Source organism: Zea mays, chromosome 5 (genome assembly GCF_902167145.1).
Source record: "Zea mays cultivar B73 chromosome 5, Zm-B73-REFERENCE-NAM-5.0, whole genome shotgun sequence".
Classification (NCBI taxonomy): Eukaryota; Viridiplantae; Streptophyta; class Magnoliopsida; order Poales; family Poaceae; genus Zea; species Zea mays.
In genome coordinates this window covers 20,151,781-20,169,594 of record NC_050100.1, presented here as the reverse complement: position 1 = coordinate 20,169,594, position 17,814 = coordinate 20,151,781, and the positions used below count along the sequence as shown (strand labels likewise).

At 44.3% G+C, this 17,814-nt stretch overlaps 1 protein-coding gene across 1 annotated transcript in view; it reads left to right on the top strand.

The window, feature by feature from the left end:
* Positions 1-17,814, top strand: part of LOC103626067 (protein phosphatase 1 regulatory inhibitor subunit PPP1R8 homolog) — a 63,117-nt gene that overhangs the window by 9,635 nt on the left and 35,668 nt on the right. The gene's annotated exons all lie outside the window — the stretch shown is intronic.

Genomic DNA, 17,814 nt, shown 5'->3' with positions numbered 1-17,814 from the left:
GACCGTTGGCAGACTTGGAGCCGTTGGCGCACCGGACAGTCCGGTGCCCCCTTCCGACCGTTGGCTCGGCCACGTGTCCCGCGCAGATCGCGCGGCCGACCGTTGGCTCACCGGACAGTCCTGTGCACACCGGACAGTCCTGTGCACACCGGACAGTCCGGTGAATTTTAGCCGTACGCCGTCGGCAAATTCCCGAGAGCGGCCACTTCGCCCGAGGCAGCCTGGCGCACCTGACACTGTCCGGTGCACCACCGGACAGTCCGGTGCCCCAGACCAAAACAGCCTCTTGGCTGTACACAGCCAACTCTTCTCTTTTCTTCTTCTTTCTGTTTCTGATACTTAGACAAGTATATTAGTACACAAAACCAATGTACTAAGACTTAGAAACATACCTTTGCTCTTGATTTGCACTTTGTTCATCCATGGGCATAGATTCACATTTAAACACTTGTGTTGGCACTCAATCACCAAAATACTTAGAAATGGCCCAAGGGCACATTTCCCTTTCAGTATTCGGCCCACAAACACACCAGGTCATCACGCTCCTTGTCTCCCCTTTTTTTTCTTTTTACAATCGCTTGAGCTTGCCGTAACTACACTCGCACAACTTCCAGCTCACCTCGGCCAAACCTTCTCACTCCCATCGCATAGCGTTAGTGAAAATCTGGTCGCCGCTTCGTTTATCAGCAGCTCGCGCTGGCGATGCGGCCTCCTTCGATCCGGCGTGCAGGCAGCTTCAACCGCGGCGGGATCATCTTCCACCGTGGTTAGGGCGACCACGGCTGCACTCCATCAGCACGGCGGCCAAGCAGGTGTCAACGTCCGGCTGTTGCCGTCAACACGATGGCGTCTCTCTGAGCTGCCGTCTTCCCGGCGATACGCGTCGAGGTACAGGATCTTCAGGGAGAGTCTGCCTTCACCAAATCGGACCCTAGGCACCCAGATTTTGAGTTTCTGAAGCCATCTCCTCGCTGCAGTGTGCTCCCCAAAAGGTATTCTCTAACCCATTAATTTTACAGACGACTACCATGCGTCTGATTTCTTGCACAATCCAACCCCATAGCCGGTATGAATACCATCGTACTATACCTGGCCGTAGTTCTAAGGAGTTTTTAACTCCGCCATTTAGCTCTAGATTTCAACAGACCCCTTGCCATACACTTGGGTAATATTTTTTCAGGTATTTACCATTGAGCGCTTTAGGTAGCTTCTTCCCTTGCAAATCTTCAACAAAATATGCATTTCCATGCACAATACCTACCACCTTGAACGGGCCTTCCCAATTTGGTGACCATTTGTCAAACTTATTGTCCCTAGACCCTATGGGCAAAATCGTTTTCCATACCAGTTCTCCAATCTGAAATGATTTTTCCTTCACCTTTTTATTATAGGCTCTCGCCACTCTCAATTTCTCTTTCTCTATCTCTCTTAGGGCTCTTAATCGGCTTTCACTACTTCCATCAATTTTGTCTATCATCAGCTCACCATACGCTACAGCCGATAACCCATCCTGTTGAGCCACTCTACAAGCCTGTAGATTCACTTCAATAGGAAGCACCGCCTCTTGTCCATAAACCAATTCAAATGGTGTCACTTTAGTTGCTCCATGCCGAGATACTCGATGAGCCCATAACGCCTCTGACAACACTTCATGCCACCTCTTCGGCTGTTCTACAATCTTCTTCTTTATCAACCTGATCAACACCTTGTTGCTAGATTCAGCCTGCCCATTAGCTTGCGCATAATACGACGACGAATTCAATAACTTGATCCGCAAAGATTTGGCAAAATCTTTAAATTGGTGAGACATAAAAGCAACTCCTTGATCTGTTGTTTATGTTTGTGGAATGCCAAATCTGTATACAATATGCTCTAATACAAAACTAATTAATTCCTTATGCGTCATATTTTTTAAAGGCACAACTTCAGTCCATTTAGTAAAATAATCAGTAGCCACCAACACGAACCGATGCCTCCTAGATGAGCATGGATGAATCTCACCAATAAAATCTAAGCCCCACCCTCTAAATGGCCATGGTTTTATAATAGGATGCAATGTGCTAGCTGGCGCTGACTGAATATCCCCAAACCTTTGACACGCCTCACACCCTTTGAAATATCTAAAACAATCCTCCATCATGGTCGGCCAATAAAACCCTGCCCGTTTTAGCATCCATCTCATTTTATGGGCTGACTGATGTGTGCCACACATACCCTCATGGACCTCCCCCATAGCTACTTTTGAATCCTCCTCATCTAAACATTTTAGCAGCAAACCATCTATCGTCTGCCGATACAACTCACCCTCCATTAAAGTATACTTCAAAACTTGCCTCCGAACATTTCTATCTTTGGTATTGCTGGGGTTTTGCAGACATTCGACTAATGGTTTCCTCCAATCAGCATTATCCATCCCATCTTGTTGCTCGGCCTCGAATTTTTTATGGCCTGAGTTACTCCTTTCTATACTATTGATGCCTGCAAACATTAGCTCCTTCTCGATAAAGAACTGCCCTCTCTCTATGTTATATCCCGATGCTTGTTGTGCCAAAAAATTAGCTCTACCATTCTTATCTCTAGATATATGCACAATAGTGAAAGTATCCATTTTTAACAATATCTAGACACATGTCTAAATAATTACGCAGCATACCATCTAAACACTGAAATTCCCCTCTCACCTGCTGTACCACAAGCAACGAATCCCCAAACACGTCTATATCTTTTATTCCCATATCATCTAAATGCATTAACCCAAACAACAAAGCCTCATACTCAATCTGATTGTTAGTGCAGCAATATTCAATCCTAATTGATGTTTCATGCAATAAACCATTTGGCGACACTAAAACATAGCCGATTCCCTGCCCTTCTTTGCACACAGAACCATCAAAAAACAATTGCCAAGGACGAATATTAAGACATGAGATTTCCTGCTCTACATCAACCCTATGTTCAGTTATAAAATCAGCTATAACTTGCCCTTTCATAGAAGTTAAAGACTCATAAATTAGATCGTACTCTATCAAAGCATATGCCCACTTCCCGACTCGACCACTAAGAATTGGCTTTTGCAACATATATTTAACCACATCCGTTTGACATACTACAGTACAAGTACTTGAGAGCAAATAATGTCGAAACCTGGTGCATGCAAAATACAGGGATAAGCAGAGTTTTTCAATGAACACATACCTGCTCTCGCTGTCCAGCAGACGACGACTTAAATAGGCCACCACGCTCTCTTTCCCACCATGTTCTTGTATTAAAACATCGTCGATTACCTTCTCTTGTGCTACAATATACAGTTTGAAAGGCACTCCCGCCTTGGATGCTTTAAGCACTGGCGACTTTGCCAAATATCCCTTAATAACAGAGAATGCCTCCTTCTGTTCAGCTCCCCACTTAAAGTCAGATTCATGTTTAAGCCGAATAAGAGGTATGAATGACTCAATTTTGCCGGCCAAATTGGATATAAATCGCCTCAAGTAATTAATCTTTCCCAATAACCTTTGAACGTCCCTTTTGCATGTCGGCTCTCCCAATTTATCAATTGCTTCCACCTTTTTTGGATCAATCTCAATCTCGTGCTCATGCACCATAAAGCCTAAAAACTTACCAGCCGACACTCCGAACGCGCACTTGAGGGGATTCATCTTTAAACCATACTTTCGCATCCTCTCCAACGCCAATCGTAATCGGCTAAATGGTCATTGAAAGCAGCCGATTTCACCACAACATCATCAATGTAGATTTCTAATATAATGCCCAAAAGATCATGAAAAATAAGGTTCATGGCCCGTTGATATGTTGCACCAGCATTCTTTAATCCAAATGTCATCACAACCCATTCAAACAACCCCACAAAACCAGGGCAACGAAAGGTTGTCTTAGATACATCCTCTTCGGCCATAAAAATCTGGTTATACCCTGCATTATCGTCCAAAAAACTAATGATTTTATTCCCCGAAGCCTGATTAACAAGTTCATCGACTATAGGCATTGGGTATTCATCTTTCGGGGTTGCCCTGTTTAGATCCCTAAAATCCACACAAATCATGATCTTCCCTGTATTCTTCTTCTCAACCGGCACTATATTGGAGACCCACTCCGCATACCTGCATGGCCTTATGAAATTTGCTTTTAACAACCGATCAACTTCTTCCTTAACTCTATCATGGATGTCGTGGTTAAATCGTCTAGGTGGCTGCTTATGTGGCCTAAACCCATGCTTAATTGGTAGCCTATGCTCAACCAAATCCCTACTCAGCCTTGGCATCTCAGTATAATCCCATGCAAAACAGTCTCTAAACTCTCTAAGTAAAGCACATACCTTTTGCCTCTGACCGGCTATTAATTTAGCACTTACAAATGTTGGTCTTGGCACCTTTCTGTCTCCAATGTCCACTTCCTCTAGCTCATCAACAGATGAGAACCCCTGCCCTAACTTTCCAAGATCATCAAAATCATCCACCACCTCACCCATATCATTTTTTGTTTAAACGATATTCATCTGTCCTCTCCTGTAACCATTTTAAACTATCGTGTTCATTCATTTATAACATTGAGTCATTGAGTCGTGCTATGTCAGCCGGCTTTACATGAATAGGCACAAAACTATCTCGCTCTACACTGATAAAATCATATTCTAACAAATCCCTTCCTGTCAAACACCGCATATTACCATGCTGCCATTCCATTGGCGTTTCCATGAGTGCGACACACATAGCGGTGTCTGCTTCAATGACCTCCACCTGATCACCTACCCATTGAACCAAAAATTGATGCAAAGTAGATGGCACACAACCATTAGCATGTATCCAATCTCGCCCTAGAAAAACATTATACCTCCCTTTCACATCCACCACAAAGAAGGCCGTCAGGACAGTTTTGCTACCCACTGTGAGTTCAACAGACATAATCCCTTTTGCTTGTGATGGCTCTCCTGAAAACCGACTTAGATTCATATTTGTCTTAATTAGCTCACTCTCTTTGTATCCTAATTTAGAAAACACGGATAGCGGCATTACATTTACACCTGCTCCCCCATCGACTAGCATGCCCCCCATTAGCCTCCCATCAATGTGACCACGAACATATAATGGTTTCAGATGAGATCCCTGCTCACTTGTTTTTTTCAAACACAGCACGCTCAACCCCCAATGCTAGCTCAGCCACATTTCCCTCTCCTGCTCTGAACTCAGTAGGTAAAACAAACACCATGTTCATATCCATGTCCCCTTGTGCTTCAGCGCTTTCTTCTTTATCGGAACCACTGCTGTTGTCATCATCTTTTTCCTCCCTGGCCAATCGTTTCTCCCTCCACGTTTTCTTAGGGATAACCATTGGCCTATCCTCGTTAAACCATCTGTCACGTTCCTCCTCTTTCATCTTTTCTGTCATTTCCATAGTCCTCAACCGCTAGACACGACGCTTTTGCGTACGGCTTAACCCAGGTGGACACCATCTCGGTGCTGGTTTTGTACTGGGCGCAACTGAACCATGATTTTTCTTGCCCCCCACATCCAGTACACTGCCAGCTGAAGCTCGACCAGCAGGACCTACATTCTGGGTGACATCAATCAACATATTTTTCCGCATGTATCAACCTGTTCTTTAACCGGCACTCTTGCTGGCATTGCTCTTTGCTTATTATTGCAGCCTGATTGTTCGGCCAATGTGTGATGCTCCCCCTTATAGTGGCCATACATCACAACACCGGGACCAACTATGCATTGATTTGCAATCATTTCAGCCCTGCGTTCACCCTCCTAGCTAGCAGAGTTATTCATTTCTCGTGCAGCCCCTACGTCAAGCCTCATGTGTTTGCTGCTCACCCCTTGATCACCACCACTTTGCAGCATGCTCCCTTGTGATTTGTTTGTCCTAGCAGCAGCTACGCGTCCATGCCCTATGCTTGGCTTAGTTGCCACTTCCTCACCCTTCTTTGTGTAATTCTTAGTGACAACCACCTGACCATTCTGCTTTGCCACCTCTGCCTGGGAACCTTCTATATCATTTAATATGTCGCACTCCACTGTTCCCACTATGACTTTCGGGCATCTTTTGCTTAGTGGCTCATCTCGCCCATCAATAATAACACCCCTTCTTCTGTTTTTTGCCCATACGTAGCCCTCTGGCATCTGCTGGGTCGTGAGAAGCCCATTTCTTTTGAATCTGCGAGCGCAACTCCTCGGGGCCTTTTGATATGGCAATAGCCCTGGGCCGACTCCCCATACTTCTCCCTAGCCTGCTCCACACTCCACCTCCATGCATTCGCTCTGTCTCCAAATATGGTCGCTTCGGGAATTCACGTTGTGAGAACAAATATTGGCTTTCTGCATGAGCACAGTCTTCCCTGCTTCTCCAGTTCAACGGCCCTCCCCTTTGTCCAAAGAAACCGCCTTGTGCCCATTCTGGAGTCCTGGGTCTCTTGAAACCTCTAGGATGCTGGAACTCATTTCCTTTCCATTGTGAAGTATATTTATTGATCAAAAATTCAGAAGTCGGTTTAAAGACAGACTGAACCCTTTTTCTCTCGTTTATTTTCCACACACCGACTTCCGGACTCTTCAGTTTTATCATCTTGAGTTTGGGATCATCAGAGATAACCACATTCTTGCCTTTAGTAGTTTCGGCCTGATCTGTCTGAATTAACACTCTTTTGCCCTCGAAATCAATTACATTGATAGGGAACAGATCTTTATCAAGCTTCATTTTGCTAGCTTCTCCAAATGTCAATCGTCCATCAGCTAGGGCCGATTGTATCTGACGACGAAAATAATTACACTCGTTAGTAGAATGAGAAAATGAATTATGCCATTTACAATAATCTTTCTTAGCCAATTGCTTAGGGGGTGGAATCACATGCCCCTCCCTTAATCTAATGATGTTATTCTGTAATAAGATGTTAAACAATTTATCACACTTGGACACATCAAATGTATATTTCATCTCTTCCCTTTTCCCTGGACTTGGCTTTAAAAAAGCACACGTCATGGGCCTACCTTTTGGCGCATCTACCCATTCAGCCACACATACATCTGTCTCTTCATCACTGTCATTATTGGGCTCTAACATGTTAACCCCTTGTTTCTCTTTCTCCCTGCCATTCGTATCTCTAAATCGGCTATACTGTTTGTTGTCCCTAGCACGACTTTCATGGGTGATAGCACGCTGCATGACTTGGTTTATGTCAGTAAAATCTTGCCCCTCTAGTTTCTCCCTCAGATAGGATGATAACCCTGCGAAAGCTAAATCGGCCAGATCTTTTCCCCTAAAGTTAAGCTATAACATTTGTTTCTTGTTTCTCTAAACCTTCTAATGTATTCAGAAACAGTTTCATTATATTTCTGACTAACCATGGTAAGATGTGATAGCCTGAGTTCAGTATCACCATAATAAAAATAATCATGAAATTTCTGCTCTAAACATGCCCACGTAGTAATTGAATTTGGTGCTAAAGATGTAAACCAATTGAAAGCGGTACTAGATAATGATAAAGGGAACAATTTCACCTTGTGGGCATCTGTTATACCAATTTCACTTACCTGCGCTAGGTATTGTCCTACATGCTCGTAGGTAGTTTTTGAATCATCCCCAGAAAATTTCACAAAGTCCGGGATTCTAAAACCTCGAGGATATGGCACAGTGTCAAAAAATTCAGGATAGGGCTTCCTATATGACCTATATGCCCTTTGGGCTCAAAACCAAATTCCCTGAGAGTCCTTGCCACTTGTTCTCTAACACCCTCAGATCTCTCAACCTCAGCTGTTGTATGTGTGACTCCCGATGCTGATAACAACGCTCTCTGCTCCTGAAAGTCGCCTAGGGGGGTGAATAGGGCGAATCTGAAATTTACAAACCTAATCACAACTACAAGTCGGGTTAGCGTTAGAAATAATAGTGAGTCCGAGGGAGAGGGCGGAAAACAAATCGTGAGCGAATAAAGAGCGAGACACGATGATTTGTTTTACCGAGGTTCGGTTCTTGCAAACCTACTCCCCGTTGAGGTGGTCACAAAGACCGGGTCTCTTTCAACCCTTTCCCTCTCTCAAACGGTCACTCGGACCGAGTGAGCTTCTCTTCTCAATCAATTGGGAACCAAACTTCCCGCAAGGATCACCACACAATTGGTGTCTCTTGCCTTGATTACAATTGAGATGATCGCAAGAAAGAATGAGAAAAAGAAGGAAGCAATCCAAGTGCAAGAGCTCAAATGAACACAACAAATCTCTGTCACTAATCACTAAGGCTTTGTGTGGAATTGGGAGAGGATTTGATCACTTTGGTTGTGTCTAGAATTGAATGCTAGAGCTCTTGTAAGTATTTGGAAGGTGAAAACTTGGATGCCATTGAATGGGGGGTGGTTGGGGTATTTATAGCCCTAACCACCAAAATATGGCTGTTGGAAGGCTGCAGTCGCATGGCGCACCGGACAGTCCGGTGCGCCAGCCACGTCAGCAGACCATTGGGGTTCGACCATTGGAGCTCTGTCTTGTGGGCCCGCCTGGCTGTTCGGTGGTGCACCGGACAGGCCCTATAGGCTGTCCGGTGTGCCACCCGCGCGTGCTCTGCTCCTCTGCGCGCGCAGGCGCGCATTTAATGCGTTGCAGTCGACCATTGCGCATGAAGTAGCCGTTGCTCCGCTGTCACACCGGACACTGTCCGGTGACTCACCGGACAGTCTGGTGAATTATAGTGGAGCGGATTTCCGAAGCTGGCGGGTTCAGAGTCGCTCTCCCTTGGGGCACCGGACACTGTCCGGTGGTGCACCAGACAGTCCAGTGAATTATAGCGAAGTGCCTCTGAGAATTCCTGAAGGTGAGGAGTTCAGCTTGAAGTCCCCTGGTGCACCGGATGACCGGACACTGTCCGGTGGCACACCGAACAGTCCGGTGCGCCAGACCAGGGCACACTTCGGTTATCCCTCGCTCTTCTTGTTGAACCCTTTTCTTGGTCTTTTTATTGGCTTTTTGTGAACTTTTGGCACCTGTATAACTTATAGACTAGAGCAAACTAGTTAGTCCAATTATTTGTGTTGGGCAATTCAACCACCAAAATCAATTAGGAAAATAGGTGTAAGCCTAATTCCCTTTCAATCTCCCCCTTTTTGGTGATTGATGCCAACACAAACAAAAGCAAATATAGAAGTGTATAATTGAACTAGTTTGCATAATTGTAAGTGCGAAGGTTACTTAGAATTGAGCCAATAATAATTGTCATAGGATATGCATGAATTGTTTCTTTTCTTTAACATTTTGTACCACGCTTGCACCACATGTTTTGTTTTTGCAATTTTTTGGAAAATCTTTTCAAAGTCCTTTTGCAAATAGTCAAAGGTAAATGAGTAAAATTTTGAGAAGCATTTTTAAGATTTGAAATTTTCTCCCCCTGTTTCAAATGCTTTTCCTTTGGCTAAACAAAACTCCCCCTCAATAGATTCCTCCTCTTAGTGTTCAAGAGGGTTTTAAGACATCAATTTTGAAATTACTACTTTCTCCCCTTTTTGAACACAATGAGATACCAATTTGAAAATCATATTTTAAAATTAGGTGGTGGTGCGGTCCTTTTGCTTTGGGCTCATGCTCTCTCCCCCTTTGGCATAAATCGCCAAAAACGGTATCATTAGAGCCCTTTCCTAACTACTTTCTCCCCTTTGGCAAATAAAACATGAGTGAAGATTATACCAAAGACGGAGAGTTACTCGGAGAGACGGTGAAGGATGAGTCATGGAGTGGAGTGGAAGCCTTTGTCTTCGCCGAAGACTCCAATTCCCTTTCAATATACCTATGACTTGGTTTGAAATTCACTTGAAAACACATTAGTCATAGCATATAAAAGAGACATGATCAAAGGCATATTAATGAGCTATGTGTGCAAAACATCAAAAGAAATTCCTAGAATCAAGAATATTTAGCTCATGCCTAAGTTTGTTAAAAGTTTGTTCATCTAGTGGCTTGGTAAAGATATCGGCTAATTGATCTTTAGTGTTAATATATGCAATCTCGATATCTCCCTTTTGTTGGTGATCCCTTAGAAAATGATACCGAATGGCTATGTGTTTAGTGCGGCTATGCTCAATGGGATTATCCGCCATGCAGATTGCACTCTCATTATCACATAGAAGAGGAACTTTGGTTAATTTATAACCATAGTCCCTAAGGGTTTGCCTCATCCAAAGCAATTGCGCGCAACAATGTCCTGCGGCAATATACTCGGCTTCGGCGGTAGAAAGAGCTACGGAATTTTGGTTCTTTGAAGCCCAAGACACCAAGGATCTTCCCAAGAACTGGCAAGTCCCCGATGTGCTCTTTCTATTAATTTTACACCCCGCCCAATCGGCATCCGAATAACCAATTAAATCAAAAGTGAATCCCCTAGGATACCAAAGCCCAAACTTAGGAGTATAAACCAAATATCTCAAGATTCGTTTTACGGCCGTAAGGTGAGCTTCCTTAGGGTCGGCTTGGAATCTTGCACACATGCATACGGAAAGCATAATATCCGGTCGAGATGCACATAAATAGAGTAAAGAGCCTATCATCGACCGGTATACCTTTTGATCTACGGATTTACCTTCCGTGTCGAGGTCGAGATGCCCATTGGTTCCCATGGGTGTCTTGATGGGCTTGACATCCTTCATCCCAAACTTGTTTAGAATATCTTGAATATACTTCGTTTGGCTAATGAATGTGCCCTCTTGGAGTTGCTTCACTTGAAATCCCAAGAAGTACTTCAACTCCCCCATCATAGACATCTCGAATTTTTGTGTCATGATCCTACTAAATTCCTCACAAGTAGATTCGTTAGTAGACCCAAATATAATATCGTCAACATAAATTTGGCGTACGAACAAATCATTGTCAAGAGTTTTAGTAAATAAAGTAGGATCGGCTTTTCCGACTTTGAATCCATTAGTGATAAGAAAATCTCTTAGGCATTCATACCATGCTCTTGGGGCTTGCTTGAGCCCATAAAGCGCCTTAGAGAGTTTGTATACGTGATTAGGGTACTCACTATCTTCAAAGCCGGGAGGTTACTCAACATAGACCTCTTCCTTGATTGGTCCATTAAGGAAGGCACTTTTCACGTCCATTTGATAAAGCTTAAAGTCATGGTAAGTAGCATAGGCAAGTAATATACGAATTGACTCAAGCCTAGCTACGGGTGCATAGGTTTCACCAAAATCCAAACCTTCGACTTGTGAATACCCCTTGGCCACAAGTCGGGCTTTGTTCCTTGTCACCACACCATGCTCATCTTGCTTGTTGCGGAAAACCCATTTGGTTCCTACAACATTTTGATTAGGACGTGGAACTAAATGCCATACCTCATTCCGAGTGAAGTTGTTAAGCTCCTCTTGCATCGCCACCACCCAATCCGAATCTTGTAGTGCTTCCTCTACCATGTGTGGCTCAATAGAGGAAACAAAAGAGTAATGCTCACAAAAATGTGCAACACGAGATCTAGTGGTTACCCCCTTATGAATGTCGCCGAGGATGGTGTCGACGGGGTGATCTCGTTGGATTGCTTGGTGGACTCTTGGGTGTGGCGGTCTTGGTTCTTCATCCTCCTTGTCTTGATCATTTGCATCTCCCCCTTGATCATTGTCGTCATCTTGAGGTGGCTCATCTATTTGATCTTCTTCTTCATCAACTTGAGCCTCATCCTCATTTTGAGTTGGTGGAGATGCTTGCGTGGAGGAGGATGGTTGATCTTGTGCATTTGGAGGCTCTTCGGATTCCTTAGGACACACATCCTCAATGGACATGTTCCTTAGCGCGATGCACGGATCCTCTTCATCACCTATCTCATCAAGATCAACTTGCTCTACTTGAGAGCCGTTAGTCTCATCAAACACAACGTCACAAGAAACTTCAACTTGTCTAGAGGACTTGTTAAAGACTCTATATGCCCTTGTGTTTGAATCATATCCTAGTAAAAAGCCTTCTACAGTCTTAGGAGCAAATTTAGATTTTCTACCTCTTTTAACAAGAATAAAGCATTTGCTACCAAAGACTCTAAAATATGAAATGTTGGGCCTTTTACCGGTTAGGAGTTCGTATGATGTCTTCTTGAGGATTCGGTGTAGATACAACCGGTTGATGGCGTAGCAGGCGGTGTTGACCGCCTTGGCCCAAAACCGATCCGAAGTCTTGTACTCATCAAGCATGGTTCTCGCCATGTCCAATAGAGTTCTATTGTTCCTCTCCACTACACCATTTTGTTGTGGCGTGTAGGGAGAAGAGAACTCATGCTTGATGCCCTCCTCCTCAAGGAAGCCCTCAATTTGAGAGTTCTTGAACTCCGTCCCGTTGTCGCTTCTGATTTTCTTGATCCTTAAGCCGAACTCGTTTTGAGCCCGTCTCAAGAATCCCTTTAAGGTTTCTTGGGTATGAGATTTTTCCTGCAAAAAGAATACCCAAGTGAAGCGAGAATAATCATCCACAATAACTAGACAGTACTTACTCCCGCCGATGCTTATGTAAGCTATCGGGCCGAATAGGTCCATGTGTAGGAGCTCGAGTGGCCTGTTAGTCGTCATGATGTTCTTGTGTGGATGATGAACACCAACTTGCTTCCCTGCTTGGCATGCGCTACAAATCCTGTCTTTCTCAAAATGAACATTTGTTAATCCTAAAATGTGCTCTCCCTTTAAAAGCTTATGAAGATTCTTCATCCCAACATGGGCTAGTCGGCGGTGCCAGAGCCAACCCATGTTAGTCTTAGCAATTAAGCAAGTGTCGAGTTCAGCTCTATCAAAATCTACCAAGTATAGCTGACCCTCTAACACTCCCTTAAATGCTATTGAATCATCACTTCTTCTAAAGACAGTGACACCTATATCAGTAAAAAGACAGTTGTAGCCCATTTGACATAATTGTGAAACGGAAAGCAAATTGTAATCTAAGGAATCTACAAGAAAAACATTGGAAATAGAATGGTCAGGAGATATAGCAATTTTACCCAATCCTTTGACCAAACCTTGATTTCCATCCCCGAATGTGATAGCTCGTTGGGGATCTTGGTTTTTCTCATAGGAGGAGAACATCTTCTTCTCTCCTGTCATGTGGTTTGTGCACCCGCTATCAATGATCCAACTTGAGCCCCCGGATGCATAAACCTACAAAACAAGTTTAGTTCTTGACTTTAGGTACCCAAATGGTTTTGGGTCCTTTGGCATTAGATACAATAACTTTGGGTACCCAAACACAAGTCTTTGATCCCTTATGTTTGCACCCAACATACTTGGCAACTACCTTGCCGGATTTGTTAGTTAAGACATAAGATGCATCAAAAGTTTTAAATGAAATGTCATGATCATTTGATGCCTTAGGAGTTTTCTTCTCAGGCAATTTTGCATGGGTTGATTGCCTAGAACTAGATGTCTCACCCTTATACATAAAAGCATGATTAGGGCCAGAGTGAGACTTCCTAGAGTGAATTCTCCTAATTTTGCTCTCGGGATAACCAGCAGGGTATAAAATGTAACCCTCGTTATCCTGAGGCATGGGAGCCTTGCCCTTTACAAAATTAGACAATCTTTTAGGAGGGGCATTAAGTTTGACATTGTCCCCCTGTTGGAAGCTAATGCCATCCTTAATGCCAGGGCGTCTCCCGCTATAAAGCATACTACGAGCAAACTTAAATTTTTCATTTTCTAGTTCATGCTCGACAATCTTAGCATCTAATTTAGCTATATGATCATTTTGTTGTTTAATCATGGAAAGGTGATCATGTATAGCATTAACATCAACATCTCTACGTCTAGTGCAAATAGACACATGCTCAACGGTAGATGTAGAGGGTTTGCAAGATTTTAATTCTACAACCTTAAAATGCAATATATCATTTTCATTTCTAAGGTTAGAAATAGTAATATTGCAAACATCAAAGTCTTTAGCCTTAGCAATTAATTTTTCATTTTCAATCCTAAGGCTAGCAAGAGAATCATTCAACTTTTCAATCTTAGCAAGCAAATTAGCATTGTCATCTCTAAGATTGGAAAGTGAAGCATCACAAACATTTGAATCAACCTTAGCAACTAAACTAGCATTCTCATTCCTAAGGTTGACAATAGTATCATGGCAAGTGCTTAGCTCACTAGATAATTTTTCACATTTTTCTACTTCTAGAGCATAAGCATTCTTAACCTTAACATGCTTCTTATTTTCTTTAATAAGGAAGTCCTCTTGGGTGTCCAAGAGATCATCCTTCTCATGAATAACACTAATCAATTCATTTATTTTTCCTTTTGTTGCATGTTTAGGTTGGCAAAAAGAATGCGTAAGTTATCCTCCTCATTGCTAGCATTATCCTCATCACTAGAGGTTTCATATTTAGTGGAGGATCTTGATTTTACCTTCTTCCTTTTGTCGTCCTTTGTCATGAGGCACTTGTGGCCGACATTGGGGAAGAGAAGACCCTTGGTGACGGCGATGTTTGCGGCGTCCTCGTCGGAGGAGGAGTCGGTGGAGCTTTCATCGAAGTCCCACTCCTGGCAAACATGGGCATCGCCGCCCTTCTTCTTGTAGTATCTCTTCTTCTCCTTTCTTCTCCCCTTCTTGTCGTTGCCCCTGTCACTATCACTAGATAATGGACATTTTGCAATAAAATGACCGGGCTTACCACATTTGTAGCACACTTTCTTGGAGCGGGATTTGTAGTCCTTCCCCCTCCTTTGCTTGAGGATTTGGCGGAAGCTCTTGATGATGAGTGCCATCTCCTCTTTGTCGAGCTTTGAGGCGTCGATTGGTTGTCTACTTGATGTAGACTCCTCGTTCTTCTCCTCCGTCGCTTTGAATGCGACCGGTTGTGCTTCAGACGTGGAGGGGCCGTCAAGCTCGTTGATCTTCTTTGAGCCTTTGATCATTAATTCAAAGCTCACAAAATTCCCGATTACTTCCTCGGGAGTCATTAGTGTATATCTAGGATTGCCACGAATTAATTGAACTTGAGTAGAGTTAAGGAAAACAAGTGATCTTAAAATAACCTTAACCATTTCGTGGTCATCCCATTTTTTGCTCCCAAGGTTGCGCACTTGGTTCACCAAGGTTTTGAGCCGGTTGTACATGTCTTGTGGCTCCTTGCCTTGGCGAAGACGGAAGCGACCGAGCTCCCCCTCGATCGTTTCCCGCTTGTTGATTTTGGTCACCTTGTCTCCTTCGTGCGCGGTCTTTAGCGTGTCCCAAATCTCCTTAGCACTTTTCAACCCTTGCACCTTATTATACTCCTCTCGACTTAGAGAGGCGAGGAGTATAGTTGTGGCTTGGGAGTTGAAGTGTTGGATTTGGGCCACTTCGTCCTCATCATAATCTTCATCCCCTACGGATGGTACCTGTACACCAAACTCAATAACATCCCATATACTTTTGTGGAGTGAGGTTAGGTGATATCGCATCAAATCACTCCATCTAGCATAATCTTCACCATCAAACGTTGGTGGTTTGCCTAATGGGACGGAAAGTAAAGGCGTATGTTTAGGAATGCGAGGATAGCGTAGGGGGATCTTACTAAACTTCTTGCGCTCATGGCGCTTAGAAGTTACGGACGGCGTGTCGGAGCCGGAGGTGGATGGCGATGAGGAGTCGGTCTCGTAGTAGACCACCTTCCTCATCTTCTTCTTCTTATCACCGCTCCGATGCTACTTGTGTGAAGGGGGTTCCTTTTCCTTCCCCTTGTTGCGGGACTCTCCCGATGGAGCTTTCCCGTGGCTTGTAGCGGACTTCTCGTCGGTCACCATCTCCTTCTTGGCGTGATCTCCCGACATCACTTCGAGCGGTTAGGCTCTAATGAAGCACCGGGCTCTGATACCAATTGAAAGTCGCCTAGGGGGGGGCGAATAGGGTGAATCTGAAATTTACAAACTTAATCACAACTACAAGCCGGGTTAGCGTTAGAAATAATAATGAGTCTGAGGGAGAGGGCGGAAAACAAATCGTGAGCGAATAAAGAGCGAGACACGATGATTTGTTTTACCGAGGTTAGGTTCTTGCAAACCTACTCCCCATTGAGGTGGTCACAAAGATCGGGTCTCTTTCAACCCTTTCCCTCTCTCAAACGGTCCCTCAGACCGAGTGAGCTTCTCTTCTCAATCAATTGGGAACCAAACTTCCCGCAAGGATCACCACACAATTGGTGTCTCTTGCCTTGATTACAATTGAGATGATCACAAGAAAGAATGAGAAAAAGAAGGAAGCAATCCAAGTGCAAGAGCTCAAATGAACACAACAAATCTCTCTCACTAATCACTAAGGCTTTGTGTGGAATTGGGAGAGGATTTGATCACTTTGGTTGTGTCTAGAATTGAATGCTAGAGCTCTTGTAAGTATTTGGAAGGTGAAAACTTGGATGCCATTGAATGGGGGGTGGTTGGGGTATTTATAGCCCCAACCACCAAAATATGGCTGTTGGAAGGCTGCAGCCGCAAGGCGCACCGGACAGTCCGGTGCGCCACCGGACACTGTCCGGTGCGCCAGCCACGTCAGCAGATCGTTGGGGTTCGACCGTTGGAGCTCTGTCTTGTGGGCCCACCTGGCTGTCCGGTGTGCCACCCGCGCGTGCTCTGCTCCTCTGCGCGCGCAGGCGCGCATTTAATGCGTTGCAGTCGACCGTTGCACGCGAAGTAGCCGTTGCTCCGCTGTCACACTGGACAGTCCGGTGAATTATAGCGGAGCGGATTTCTGAAGCTGGCGGGTTCAGAGTCGCTCTCCTTTGGGGCACCGGACACTATCCGGTGGTGCACCGGACAGTCCGGTGAATTATAGCGAAGTGCCTCTGAGAACTCCCGAAGGTGAGGAGTTCAGCTTGAAGTCCCCTGGTGCACCGGACACTGTCCGGTGGCACACCGGACAGTCCGGTGCGCCAGACCAGGGCACACTTCGGTTATCTCTTGCTCTTCTTGTTGAACCCTTTTATTGGTCTTGTTATTGGCTTTTTGTGAACCTTTCGCACCTGTATAACTTATAGACTAGAGCAAACTAGTTAGTCCAATTATTTGTGTTAGGCAATTCAACCACCAAAATCAATTAGGAAAATAGGTGTAAGCCTAATTCCCTTTCAGCTCCCCAATCCTGTAATCATTTGGAACAAATCCTTGTGGGATCTTGTTCCCTATAGGTGGAATAGATGGCACGTATGCCATACTCTGATAATATGGCTGTTGTAGGTTAAAGTTCATTACTGAATCCCCACTCCTCTCATTAACAGTTTGGTTTACATCATTATGCGCAGATGCTCCATTATAACTAGGCGCATATGAAAGATTTTCTACACGCTTACCCTGCAATTCTCCTTGAACCTATTGAACTATAGATCAGATCTGTCTAGGCATATTATTATTCATATCTTGCTTAAACTCAGATCTAAATGTGTCAAAAGAATTGCGCACTCCCTCAGAAATCATGTGTGTTATTTTTGTGACATCAGTCCCATATTTGCTAGCTACAGCGGTATCAATCATGTGAGCTAGTTCTTCACAAGTGACAGATGAACTTACCTTCTTGCTGGACGTGCTTGCCCCACCAATCTGTTTGATCACACCATTCTTGGTTTTTCGAAAGCAAGCCAATCTCTCGTTCCATTTCTCCTCCATCTCTCGTGCGATTTCTTCTTCAATCTCCTTCCGGTCTGCCTCTGCAAGGTCCTCCATCGTGACCTTGATCACGTTCAAGGGATGAACTTCAGATTTGTCCGGTGCCGCCTTCTTCGCTGTCTTTTCCTCCATAACCCTGACTATGATTGGCGATAAGGACGCCAATCGCCAGCAGTTTGTCTCTGTGCAATGATTGCAAATCGCTCCCCAGTGGAGTC